The following is a 15,407-nucleotide window of genomic DNA, read 5'->3' on the forward strand; positions in this document are numbered from 1 at the left end:
CTAGCTGTAGGATATACAGTTCGCGAATGAATTAATGTGGTAGAGAAATCACGTGTGGATAGAATAATGATAGTAATAATAATAATAATGATAATTATGATAATAATAATAACAATAATGATAATAATAATATTAATAATAATGACAATAACAAAAGTTAAATGGAAAATAACGATAAATAGTATACAACAATATACAGCGGCACATCAGACGGAAGAGATTTATATAATTTTGTAGTTATAAAAATACGACGAGGTTGATATTATAGTGTGCTCGCAGTGGTCGTCATATGATTTTATTACGGGAGACTGACTTTTAACATGTACTATTTGATTAATAAAAATATAATTTATAGTTATCAGATTTTAATTGTTGAAAATTAGGACATCAGGAGACCTATCCCCCACCCCCGGTTTGGCCACCACTGTGTGCTCGCGATCATTATAAAAACGCCGACAAACGTTATAATATTATTATGTCTAGGGATGGTGACAGTAGTGAAGAGGAGGAAGGGCTCGATGCTTGATGTGTAAAATCGCCTACGCCACACACCATTTTATAGCGAGTTGCATACAAAACCATTTTGCGCAAAAAACAATCACTTAACTACTCAAGTTATAATTCAGAAACAACAATTATTTATGATGCAAAAGACTATTTTTTTTTTTTTGTTATAGAGTGTTTTTTAAATATAAAAAAGTTATTATTAATAGACTAAAGTCTATTAGTTCTGCGTATATCAAACTTAAATTACTGTTTTTAAAAATGATACTTATCAAAAAAGTAAAAATGCTAAGACCCATACAATTTTATCTCCTATATTATACATACATTTGGTTTCTTAACTACGAGTGTAACCTGAGAATTTTTTTCCACGCGAAACTGTTTTTTTGTATATATACCTAATCTCGTATTTAAAATATTACTGGCACGAGACCATTTATGTGTTACTCTGAATTATTATTAAAATATATTAAAGATTTATATTTTAGTTTTACTTAATATATCATTGAAACTGCCTATATAAAACCCCTTAAAAAACCACTAACTTAAAAAATAGGTGTTTATGTCATTGATAATAATATAATGTTATATATATATTCAATGCTTATGCGTTTCATTGCTATAAATACACGTTTCTTCGTGATATTAAAATAAATATATCCGGATATTCAGAATTCACCAAAAAAAAAAAAAAAAACAATTCGTAAACAATTTTACTGGTCTAATCCACAATTCGCCAAACGTCAATAATTTGAAAAATAATTTTAATTAATAAGAAATATTAATTTTTCATGACTTAGTTTAATGTAATTTAATTTTATTAAAATAAATAAAAATTATTTTTTATGATTCAGTACCTACAAACTGTGATTTTGATGAAAAATACTTTAACAAAAAGTATTATTGACGCATTATTTTCAATGACCCATCTTTTGAAGCAATGTCTTTGATATAATTACTCATCGCCAAATGATAATGATTTTTATTATACAGGTGACTTCTGATAAAATGACAACTATCATTGATTTATCTCAATATCTATCACCTATAGCCTATATAAGTAGGTAAAGCTTTTAATTTTTAGCAATAATGAACGATTAAAAATAATACAATTTAATTATGTTCTGACAAGCTTATTCCGAACTTCCAAGCTATATCATGAGTCAAATATTATATTATTGTAATCGTATTTTACGATGACTCGTAGCCCATAGGAGGTTGCCGAATCGCTCCAATTCTATACAATTACAAACTTGAAACTAGTCAGATACTTACTGATCCAATCAGAATCGAAAATATAGTATTATATTTTTACAGTAGATACATTAAGAAATAATAAAATACCGTTGAGTACAATATAGGTATTCTGAATGGAAATACGCATAACTTACTCTTTTTGATTTCTCAAAGTTTGTAAGTCTTCTCGCTGAAGCCACAACAGTTTGATTGGTTCGTTGTTATTAATTATATTAGTTATTATGCAGTGTATTTCCGATTACATTTTATTTTATTTTCGAGTCATCTTGAAATACTTTGTACTTTCATTACGGTATTTCGTTGAAATGCTATCTACCATTAATTGTAATAGGTATTTTAATAATCGTAAAAATCAATTAATGTCAATCAATGTTTATTGTGTATGTGTTCAATAAACACTGTCGCAAACGCTAAACAACATGGTGTGAGGCGGCGCGGCGTTAGTACTCGGCAATCCAACGAGCAACAAGCTAGCACGCCACGCTACACTGCCCCATTATTCATTTTCTCTGTAAACACTAAGCATTAAACTAAATGTTTTAGTAAATGAGATTTATGTAATAAGTATTATTTTTTTTTTAAAGTTGACTTTATTCTGATATTTCAGATAATATTAAGTATTGTTTATTATTTATGTATTTTGAAAGGTTAATATTAAATATTAAATTGAATTATTTTAAAAGTTGACTTAAAACTCATTTTTATATAACCCCCCCCCCCCCCAAAAAAAAAAAAAATAAATAAATAAATAATAATAATATTTAAATTTGTGTAGTAAATAGCTAGAGATTTAATAATAATAATAATAAATATATATATATATATATAATATACAATTATTTGTGTTTAGTGATATATTGACATTTGTTTTGACGCACTCTACCGATGAATTATTATAACAGAACCTTCAAGATTTTTATTTTTTTGGTGGGAAATTATTTCCCATTGCCCTATGGCGTGTGTTTACATTTTGAAAATATCTGCCTCACCCATCATACGGTTCACGAGCCGCCACTGATGTTATGTATAGTAAATTACATTTGTATCTTAGATTCGAGATTTTATATCCTTAGGTAGTTATATTACTATTTTTTTTTGACAATAGTTACTTACTATTATACTTTATGTATTTCAAATATGTCATAAGTAGAGCGAGGATTTGTATGCATTTGCATATTTATTCTGGTTGATCGTATGATATACTAAGTGAGCACAACATTTGTATCATGACAAAAAAATGAAACTTTGTTAATGTATTTTTTTTGCATAATTCGTCATTTGTCTATTTTAAGGGCTTATTTTACAATTTTAATTGCATATTTCATCTTTTAGTGCATATTTCGATGTTTTTTTGTTGATTTTTTTGGAAATTTTTTAAATTTATACTATTTTCAATTAGAATATAAGAAAAATATTATATTTGTATAGTTTCGATAGTTTTGATTAATATCAAAATATAGGTAAGTACATTTATTTTAGGAGACATTTTTGATATAAATTGATTCCTTTTTTATATATTATAGATTAAAATTTAAAGCTACTTGAAAATAGTGAAAGTGGAAAAAGTAAAGAAAAGTGTTTTTAGTATTGTTCCATAATTTTTTTTTTATAATATATTTTATTAATTTAATGTTACAAAAATGATTTTTTTTATGCATATTTTTTTATTTTCCATGCATATTTTAACATTTTAGTGCATATATTTATGCATATTTAAGATTTTTTAGGGCATATTCAATTGATTTTTAATGCATAAAAATTCGCGCTCTAGTCATAAGTTTATCTATCATATTACTTTATCCAACTACATGTTTGTAATAATATATCTAAAATAAAATAATACGAGACTTAAATTATATAGCAATAGAACAAATATTATAAGAGATATAGTTTTAAAATATGTATAATTGTGTTAATTATTATGACTTTATATATTATACAGCCACATTTCAAAAATTAGAAATATTCCAAAATATAATTTATAAGTTTGTGCAAAGCTTCGGTATAAGTATATAAATTTAATAAAACTATATAAATATTATTATGATTATGACTGATATTAAAGATAGGTGTTGTAACTTTGTGAAGATTTGTGTTTATCAGATATCATCAGACTAACAAAATTTAATTGTGATAATATTGAATCATGATGATTACCTCCAATAATTTCCACCTCCAGCCACTAAAATAGGTGTAAAATCAGACAATTACTCCGTCGTATTTTTTTTACAGGTCTGTATGTGAAAAGTAAATAAACATAGTAAGTAGGTAAGAAAACCGTTATCGTATCCAAACAACTATGAAAATAATATTTCACACACTGCATGTATGCAGAAGTTACGTACAAATGTACAATGCAATAATAAATCCTTAAAATACAAATAAAGCTTAAACTGAACAAGCCAATTCTTTAATTTTAAGCCTACATGTTACACAAAACAAAATACATTATGTAAATTACCAAAAATAACAAAACAATGCAATTATTATGCAATTTGTATTTCAAAACATGTAATAAGAACATAAATAAAAAATATATTTTCAAAATTAAAATCCGAGAATTTTAAGTTTAATGTAATTTTGTCAGCTTTTTAGATTTAAGTAAGTCGAATAAAATAAATATTACGTTCAGTGTCCTTAGGCCTCGGCCCAATAAAAATGTATATTATATAATATGTATATAATTTGTCGAGCTTATACTGACTTATTTTGAGGATGATTTCAATATTACCAGTAATTAGGATATGATTTCAGATTGAATTTACCAAAGTATAGCTTAGGTAAAGTAGGAGGCAAATTTATCTCGGGTTTCCCATTATCCGTATCATTTTATTTCATTAAACCAATTGTAATAGCCAATCGATGATTGGATAAGATTTATGATTTTTGAATTTATATGTAGGTATAATATGGGTATTATATACAATAATATTATATATGAATAACTTGTAGATGTTACATACTATGTCCGGAATTGTACATTTCGCAATTTGTACAGTGATTTTTGTACACATCGCGAATTGTACAATGTTGCTGTACAAAGTAACTAGATTGTACAAGTGTTTCGTTATACAATTCGCGATATGTACAATAATCACTGTACAAATTGCAAAATGTACCTTCATTGTACAAATCACAACATTTAAAAACATAAATTACAATATAATAATTAATGACTGCAGGTATGTTTTAAAAGTATTTTCTTAACAAACATTACATATTAATATATCATATATAATTAGACGCACCTGGTCTTTACGTATTAGTATACTACAATCATCGAATAAATCACAAAATTTAAAAACATATTATAAAAATTACAAATCGTATAAAACTACATATTACTTTACAGTGTACACAGTACACATTGTGACATGAAATAAAATACGTGAATCTATAATAAGATGTATAATTTCATCTCGTATAGTCGTATATGAGTTGTTTTTCCCACGTTATGTGGAATCTAACATATTAGTAAAGGTATAATGCAATAAAAATGATAAAGTTTATCTAAACGACTTTACGATAAGTACTGTCGTTGATTCGTTCAGAAACATTATTTAAACAGATTTTAATACAGACAGTGTTTAGTGCAGGGTTTCCCAACCGGTGTGCTGCGGCACATCTCTCTTATATCTCTTATTCTCTTATCGGGGATATTGTTCACTATTTCTTATTTAATAATTTCAATTATTAGTCAGTTAGTCGTTTGTTGTCTGCTGTGACGTACATTATTTTCTTAATATCGTGTTTTATTTTAACGGAAATTTTTGTGTGCCACGGCTAAATATGGGTTGGGATTAGGGTGCCGCGAGGGGAAAAGGTTGGGAAACGCTGGACTAGTGCATTGTAATCGGAACTGCTGCAATATTTCAACTTATATTAGTGTGATATACAATCGGGCAAAATGAGTGAAGTTGAAGATAATATTAATTTAAAAAAAATTTTTATATGATATAGGTACCTACTAATATGTAATATTTGTTAAGAAAATACTTTTAAAACATACCACTTATTATATTGTAATTTATATAACTTTATATTAAAATATCCAGTATTTCTATTTATTTGTTAATAATAATTAAGACTTTAAAACTAGCAGCAATCTTGTACAATGAAGGTACATTTCACAATTTGTACAGTGATTATTGTACACATCGCGAATTGTATAATGAAACTTGTACAATCTAGTTACTTTGTACAGCAGCATTGTATGTAACATAAAAATTATACATGCATAGTCTTACATAAATTATTAAATTATAATATTTAAGTATTTTTTACACACAAGTTATATGATAGGTAATATAATAAGCTTCATTATGGTTGATTATATTTTTAATTATTTAGGAATAAACGTAATAGCTTAAATAGAATATTGTGATTATGAAGTTATTACTACGAAAATCAATTGTGTGAAAAACAATCTCAAGGCCAAAATATATAATTAAAAAACTCATAACACTTTAGTACCTACGTATTAGTTTTTGATTATTTATTAAAATTAAAAATTATTTATAAATGTATAATACATATTTTTATTTTAATATAAACGTGAAAAGTAGGTACCTACACATAAATACATATTAATAAAAGAGTAGGGAAAATTATTAATAACTTATGAAGTTATGAATATAGTGCATTAGCTAATTTCTAACGGTCTTTTCGTGAAATTATTGACACTTGATAAAATAATACGAAATTCAACATTGTCTGTATTGGGGAATGGTGTGTGACATGTGTATTATTATTTTTAGCGGTAAGGGGTGCTACCCTCGGATGCAGCTGTAGTCACCCTCGCCGACAGCAGCTGCTGTATCGGTCGCTAGGATACCACTGCCTTCGCCGGCGTGGTCCACGTTTATATAAAATCAATAATCCCGGCTGGTAGTTGAAACTATATGAAGGGCGCAACAGCATCGAAAATTATATTTTATTTTTGCGCGGCTGGTAAAAAATACTTGAACGCCAGTCAATTATTGAAACCATTGCCCATCGTCAAAATGATTTTCAAGCTTATTAAAATAAATTATATGCTTGATAAACTTTTGATTTGTATAGATTCTTAAAACATAATGATTGTTAAAAGTGCAAATATACAGTAATATTTAAAAAAAAAATGCTTAACTCCTGTTATCCGTATAATTCACAGAAATAGGTACTCAAAATATACAAAATGAAAATTTCGTAGGTAACTATAAAACCACTAGCCAATTATAGGTTTTATATCAGCATACATCTGATTCATATAAAATGTGAACATCTCTGTTTATAGTAGGTTGTATTACTATATAAGGGATGATAATATAATATCACTCCTTGGACATTGTAATGATTTCTAAACGGCTCAGCTAATCAAACAAATAAATTTCAACAAAAATTAAGTAGGTAAGGTTAAGGTAAGGTAATTTCATCAGTTATCTTAAACTAGACCTTTTTAACTAAATTATTCATTCATCGGGTCGAAATAAATGTTGTTATATTGTTTAATAATGCAACGATTACTGTGATAGGAAGATTTATTTTATGCTGCTGCCCAAATTATACGCCTGACTTCACGTTGATCAAAGGTGTAATGGTCTTTTTGTTTATCCATTACCCTCAGATAAATCTTAAATACACAAATGCGTTGAAGCCACCACAGTACCACACCGTATAGTATCTACTACCTATTGGATATCCAAACAACGAATGTATGTCTTGTGAACAAATTCCATAGTTAAATTCGAGTATCAACGATAAATATAGATATATTATAGACACTACACGTGAGATTATACTTTTAAAAGTTATTGAAAATGTATTCAAGTATCTCAGAACTATTAAATTTAAATTGATCCATAAAACGATTTCAATGTGATTGAAAAGTAATTTAAGATTATCTGTTTACGGTAAAAAATAAGCTGTTGCTCGGCGACGGCTACCATAAGTTACTAGCTTCAAATAATGTTACGGGCTCGGCTTTTCCGCTCAACACTCAATTTGATTTATTAACCCTCGAAATCGATCGAGCACAAAGTCTGAGGATGGGGTTGTTGTTTCAGCGGTGGTGGCTTTCCTTCCACCAACTCTGTTTGCGTCATTATAAATTCGTGCACTACTACGACTACTGAGCATTATGGTATATGTGTTCGTATATTAGGTGGTTGTTTAGAAAAGAATACACACTTTAAATTAATATAAATAATATAATAATAGATATACTTCATTAACTCTTTAAGTTATAATTATTTATTCTGAGTAAGCACACTACTTAACTCAAATGAGTCAGTCACTGGACTGAAGTCAAACAGTCAACTGTTGACAAGACCGATATACAGTCACCCTGTCGCGTAAAAGCAAAAAAGAGAATGGAACGCCTACATACCAACGTCTAGCCATTTACTTTATTATAGTTAACATATAAAGACTATCTTTATTCTATTTTAAACCTAGTGTTGGGTGCATAAAACCCCCCTTCCTGGGTTAGACAAAAAATCATTATCCATTTTTTTTTTTAAATAATTATTTTGGGCACCTACTGATTTTCCTTTTCTTACTTTAAGTTCAAATTGACTTGATATATCTTGTTCCGTCGAACTCTTTTGGTTTACATTAACTTTTTTCATTTTTTTATAATGAATGATTTTTCTTATTGTCATAATTGACATAATAACTATTAGTAAACAACATAGTGTTACTAAACCAATCGTGTAATAATCGATATAAAATGAAAATGACTTGCTATTTAAATTATCTTTTGGATCTTTGGGATATTGACTTCATTATCGTCTTTATATTTTGAAAATACTACTGTAGAGGGTACATATTCTTTCATTACGTTTAAATTATATCTATATTTAGTTAAATTTATAGTTGGTATAAAATCTGATTTTAATTCAGAATAAATCGTTCTGATATGAATTAAGCGATAACCTCCTGAAATTGCAGAATACTGTTCGCTTAGCAATATTATTCCTAATCCAGTTAATACTTATATTATTGAATCTATATTGGAACATGTTAAAACTAAATTTTAGCGCAATACCGTGAAAATCCATGAATTAGAAGACAAAAGTTTATGAATATGAAGTTTAATTTATTTCACAATCGTTTGAGGTCACTACCCTTTTGGCTAAACAGTTTCTATAAATTTTAAAACGGTTTGTTACAATGCACTAACTTACATCATTTTCACTTAAATGAATAAAATGTTCTTGCAGATCAATGGTTATGGATATAATTATATAAACATAAATATATTATTTTCAATATGTACTGAATTAGGTAGTACATTATATAATTTATACATATTACTAAATATCACAGAAATTGTATTGATAAATATAACTAAATCATTAATTTTAAAAATTGTTGTCTGTATAATTCTAAAACATTCATACACTACTGATATAATTAACGGCTGTAATTTTCCATGTATGCGGAATGAAAGATTATTTTAGATATTTTTCCTAATTCTAAAGAAAATTGGTTAAATATTAAATTTAAATTTAAAATTCGACTTTTCATTATAATGTCCTCCATACTTACATCATTAAATTCTTTTCATGTATGTTGTTGTTTTATTCTTTTGATTGTTCTAGAAATTCCTTAGTGACCTCCAAGTAGGGAATTGTGGAATTCCTTTATGATTTTATCTTTATTTTCTTCTGTTTATGTGTCATCTATGAACATATACAAGTTGAGTATATAACAGTTTCAAAAAAACGCATCCAGCGTACATCATACGCAATACTCATAGGTACAAAGCTTACGAGTATTAAAAGACTCCTGATTTATAAGAGCAGTGATTCTCAACCTTTTGTGTTATGCCCCCGAAATTTAATGTAAAACTGTCAAGGTCTCCTTAGGTCTTTATTATTATTTAATAACAATAATCTAAGTCACGGTCCCTAAATTGAGAAGCACTGGTATAGAATATAGATAGCATAAACATAGATGATACATTTGTTATGACTCATTAAAATGTATGACTAATCAAAATTCAAATTTTAATGACATTGGATATCTACATGTAATAATATGATACATTCGGAACATATTTAAAAGAGCTTAAAATCACGACTGGGTCTTGATAGATTTTAACTAGTTGAACCGCTTATATACCTAATAATATTTTGCTATACTTTTAGGTTGTTGTCTTTGAAGAAATAATCATTTAATCTTATTTTTAATGTTGCTCATTTGGGTCCAGAAATTTTTTAATTATTTCAACTAAAAATGACAAACAAGTTAATATAAATTTTAATTCATTCACAACCGATATATATTTAATAATATCAGGCATTTTTTTAACGTAATGTGCATCGTATTGTGCAATCTTTTCAATTACCTTTTTGTATTTTATCAAATATTTCACATAATATAAAGCAGCAACTCTCCATGTGCCTCACCTTGATATTATCTGTTCAGAAGGTAAAAATATATTTTATATTTCATCTCTGAAGATTGAAATTTAGCTAGGTGATTTTAAAAATATGTTTTTACTATTATCCGTCAAAATATTAATACTCGGAAATAAGTCACAAACTTTTTCAGCAATAAGATAACAACTTAGAAGCATGTACAATACAAGTCACATCTATCATATTAGAAATAAACAACTCCAAAGATTTTCCTGACTTTACTATGTATGGAGCATAGTAAATAAGAAGCAGAATGTGCTTTCCTTGTTTAGATACATCGCAATCTATTATAATTTTTGAGTTTTTTCTGAATTGACTAATAGTTTCGTTACTCGTTTTATTTAATTGTTTGGCTACCATACATAATATTTATTTAGGATACCCACAAATAAATTAGCGATGAATAAGCGCCTCGCATCAGTGGTTTCATCAACTACAACGTAAATAAAACTGTTTTCAGTTTTTTCTTTTATGTCATTCATTGTCTCTGATACTCTGATAGAAAATTTAAAATAATTTTTCAGTAATTTGTTTGGTTAGGTTAGGTTAGTTTCATCTGCTATAGATTGTTTGGTATATTTTGCTAAAAAAAGTCGTAATGGTTTACTTAGTAATTCATACAAAGGTTGAAAGATATATCAGATGTAAAATATACTATAAAATGTAATGTAATAATAGGGCTCGGATGTTAATGCACTTAAAACTACTACAATATGCATGCATTTATCCCTAAAAAATTACAAAATACGCGCTAAATATTATAATGTAATTATATTTTTATTACCTATTAGTTATTTTTATATATTAAATTTTTTACTACAATTTAAAATACATTTTTTAAATCTACATAGCGTTTTATTTACTTTAATTTACATCATTATTTATTATCTATTAATTATTACATTATTAACTTTACACTGTGTTACTATGGTTTTTTTAATTTGCTCAAATGTGTAACTGTATCTGTTATCGGAAAGTAAATTTTTGTAGCGTGAGAAACTTCGTTTTGCATAAACTGATGTTATTATTGTTATTGGAACTTATTTGAAGAATGCAAGATCCTTAACCTTTAAATCTTCTTCTATTCCTTCCATAGTACCAACCTCACCGGAATGTATTTTCGAAATTTGTACTAAAGATTTAAATCCTTTATTTTTTCAATAACGTTCTAAAATTTGTCTTAAATTTCTTTTCCTACTTTTCCATTAGCCATTTTAGGAGATTCTCTTGGAATATTGATAACTTCAATTAATTTGAACAACGTCAGTCCTGATGATTCTAATTTTGTTATATTGACAGGTAAACATCTAAAATTTGACTGAATATATGTTAAGTTTGGGCCTAAATTAGGTTCAGCAATAATCCTAATACTTTTTTCGATTGAAACTGCTTCATATAGATTCAATTTTGAAAATACATTGTGTATACTTATAAAATTATCAGAGAAGTATAATCCAAAATTAGACGTTATCTAATAAAGTACAATAATACCGAACAAACACGATAAGTCGATAATTAACATTTATATTTTAATGCCCCGAGATGAGCGGGGGTCGTGTATGACGTGCAGGGTCGAACTAACAATAAAACAAATTCCCACGGAATTTCTTGCATACCTCGATGCAATAAATCGCAATCATCTATCCAGCGATTTATACGACATACTGGGACCTGTTTTGCAATCACCTGACATATTCGTGTTCCTCCAGGAGGCAAGATTAGACAAACTTATTTAACCAATTAAAAACACAACCTTATTATCATTATATGAATATAATTTAGACATATTTTATTGTTAGTATACCTTTTCTATTATTATTATGTAACACCTTTCAAAAATAAAAAGTATCTTATCCCAATGGCTAAGTTGGCGAGGGTTATTTCTTTAATAACAAAAATAAATAAATATTTTACCTCAATGCGTAGTAGTTTGAAATTGCCGCCGATAAAAATTATACATAAAAATTGTGTAATTAATTGTGTAGTTTGTTAATTTAAATTGTTTTAAAAAATAATGTACTGAAATAAGCAATTTTATTTTTACAATCTCAAAATATCCAATTAAAATACAAAACCATTAAATATGAAAAATATGAAAAATAAAAATAGTATTATTTGATTCAGTAGAACATGAATTAAATTTGTATCCAAGTTAGCATTAAATTGGACAAATAGAAAAAAATATTAAATTTCATAAACACCTGAGCCCAAGGTAGTAAAAGTCTCAAGGGGGGGGGGGGGGGGGCAACATTTAAATTTTTCAATCTATTTATAAAAAGAAATGGCCACGAGGTAGGAAGGGGTTTAAAATTTTACATTATATATCAAATTGGAAGATTATAAAATAATAATTATTTATCCAATTAACTATAAAATTAATTTATTGAAATTTTTATTTAATTAATAATATAAATTGGACACTTATAAAACATTAATTATATTTGTTAAAATATTAATTTACAAATAAAAATTGTAAATTTCTTTTTTTAACACCAAATGTATTTATTACTTGTTCTACATATTCATTCTTTTTATCATCAATTATTTCCTATGTACGCTGTTATGTGGATACACTAAAACATTGTTATCTTCCTATATTATCACTATTATATTTTTCATAACTAAAACGGGCTAACCGTTATATTCTTGTCATATTTAAAAGAATACTGTTCACAATTACAATTATATTATATTATTCTTAATTAAATATACTGTTTCCAATTACAATAATAAAATTGCAACAATTTGGCGACGAAGATGGGATTGAACTGATAAACGTGGATACACATCACCAAGTACAATGGGTGAGAAACAAACAATATTACAGAAAATGCAAGTACTTCATTATTACTGTGGTTCAAGCCACATTCACAATCGATGGTTTTGGTCCTAAGATACATCGTAAGAATCGATGGATTCAACGAATGGAAGGTCATTATTCCTAGTGTTTGGAATTAGTGAAGATTTACAAGTACAATATCTACTACACTTTATCGGTATGGAAGCATACGATATACTATGCGACAAAATTGAACCAGGTAATCCAGCTAAAAAAGGCTATGAGGAATTAGTTACTATTATGCGCGAACACTATGAGCCAGCACCATTAGAGATTATGGAGAACTACAGGTTCAGACTGAGAACTCAAAAAGAAGGCGAATCAATTCAAGAATTTGTGGCAGCATTACAACGCCTGTCAATAAATTGTAAGCATGGGCCATATCTATCAACGGCATTGAGGAATCAATTTGTTTTTGGTCTACAAAAACCCCAAATTCAATCGATACTTTTGGAAACAGAGGATTTCACTTGGGCGAAGGCAGTGGAAAAGGTATCGGCTATGGAGATGTTTATGAAGGATGCGGCTCGACTACATAAATCTAATACGACAACAGGTACAATTGCGAAACTGGACAATGCAGGTAACAGAAAAACTCCATTTAGTAATAAGTATAATAATTATTGTAAATCTAAAGTGGATAACAAAAACAAATATGCTGTAAAAACTAAAGATAAACCTAAGTGTTTCCGATGTGGTTCAGATAAACATTTAGCTAACACTTGTGATAAAAAAAAATGGAATTTGTGGTTATTGTTCTAAGGTAGGACATTTAAAAAGTGTTTGTACTAAATACTTACAAGTAAAAACTGTAGACAAGGTGGACAGTAATGACACCAGTTATAATATTGCTGAACTTTTTAAAATTAATGAAGGAAGTAAAATAAATGATCGGTCAAAAATATTTGTTAACATACTAGTAAATAAAGTTGAAATTAAATTTGAAATTGATACAGGGGCAGCAGTAACAGTGATAGGAAAACAAGACTACCTAAATCACTTTAACAATATAAAATTGGAAACCACTAATTTAATCCTAAAATCTTACTGTGGAATTATACTAGAACTGTTAGGGGAACATTAATGCAAAAGTTTAATACAATAATATATAGATATTATTGTATTAAACTGATATATTATATTATACCTATACACTTTAAATCTATATATTGTTAATGCCGATAAAGAACCATTATTAGGTCGGGAATGGTTAAAAATAATAAAATTAGAATGGCAGAAAGTATTTGAAAATAATTACATGGAAGTAAAGAAATTATCAGCTAATGAGGTACAGCAATTATTACAAAAATATAGTTCAGTATTAGAAGAAGGCATAGGTGAAATAAAAGACTTACAATAAACCAAAGCGTCAAACCTATTTTTGTAAAGCACCACCAGTTCCTTTTGCACTTAAGACAAAAGTGGAGGAGGAAATTGAAAATTTGGTAAACCAAGGGGTCCTTAAGAGAGTATTGTATTGTATCCAACTGGGCTACACCTGTTGTCCCAATTGTTAAACCAAATGGTAAAATAAGATTATGTGGGGATTTTAAAACCACAATAAATAAATTTTTGTTAGTGGATAATCATCCACTGTAAATGAATTATTTTCTAATGTAGCAGGAGGTGACAAATTTACAAGAATTGATCTAAGCCTACTTACACTTACCTGTACATGTTTCAGACAGACATCTATTAACGCTCAATACACATAAAGGTTTATATGAATGTACTAGACTAATGTTCGGTGTATCATCTGCACCCGCTATATGGCAAAGAGAAATTGAAAAAATTTTAATTGGAATACCTGGAGTAACGGGTTTTCTATATGATATAAACATTACAGGTGCGAGTGATGAGGAACATTTGGAAAGACTAGAAACTATATTAAAAAGGTTGCAGAAACATAATTTAAAAATTAATATAAAAAAAAGTATTTTCTTTCAGGACCAGATTGAATACTGTGGGTATGTGATAAATAAGGGTATTCAAAAGTAAATTCTATTCAAAATTTTAGGCGTCCCACAAATCAGTCTGAAAAAACAGCTTGTTTAGGACTAATTAATTACTATGCTAGATTTTTTAAAAATTTGAGTGATTTACTTTACCTTTGAATAAATTACTTTGTCATAATACAAAATTTGAGTGGGATAAAAGGTGTGAGTACTCTTTTAACGCAATTAAAAGGCAAATACAAAATGAGGATATATTAACTCACTATGATACAAAATTACCAATTATTGTAGGAACAGATGCTAGTTCATATGCAGTAGGGGCTGTAATTTCACACATTTTTCCTAATGGAACTGAAAGACCAATACAGTTTATTTCACAAACACTTACAGCGACTCAACAAAAATATGCACAAATTGATAAGGAGGCTTATGCTATAGTTTTTGCTG

The sequence above is a fragment of the Diuraphis noxia genome, unplaced genomic scaffold (genome assembly GCF_037042655.1).
Source record: "Diuraphis noxia isolate RWA-SAM2 unplaced genomic scaffold, SU_Dnox_SAM2 contig0001, whole genome shotgun sequence".
In the NCBI taxonomy this organism is placed as follows: Eukaryota; Metazoa; Arthropoda; class Insecta; order Hemiptera; family Aphididae; genus Diuraphis; species Diuraphis noxia.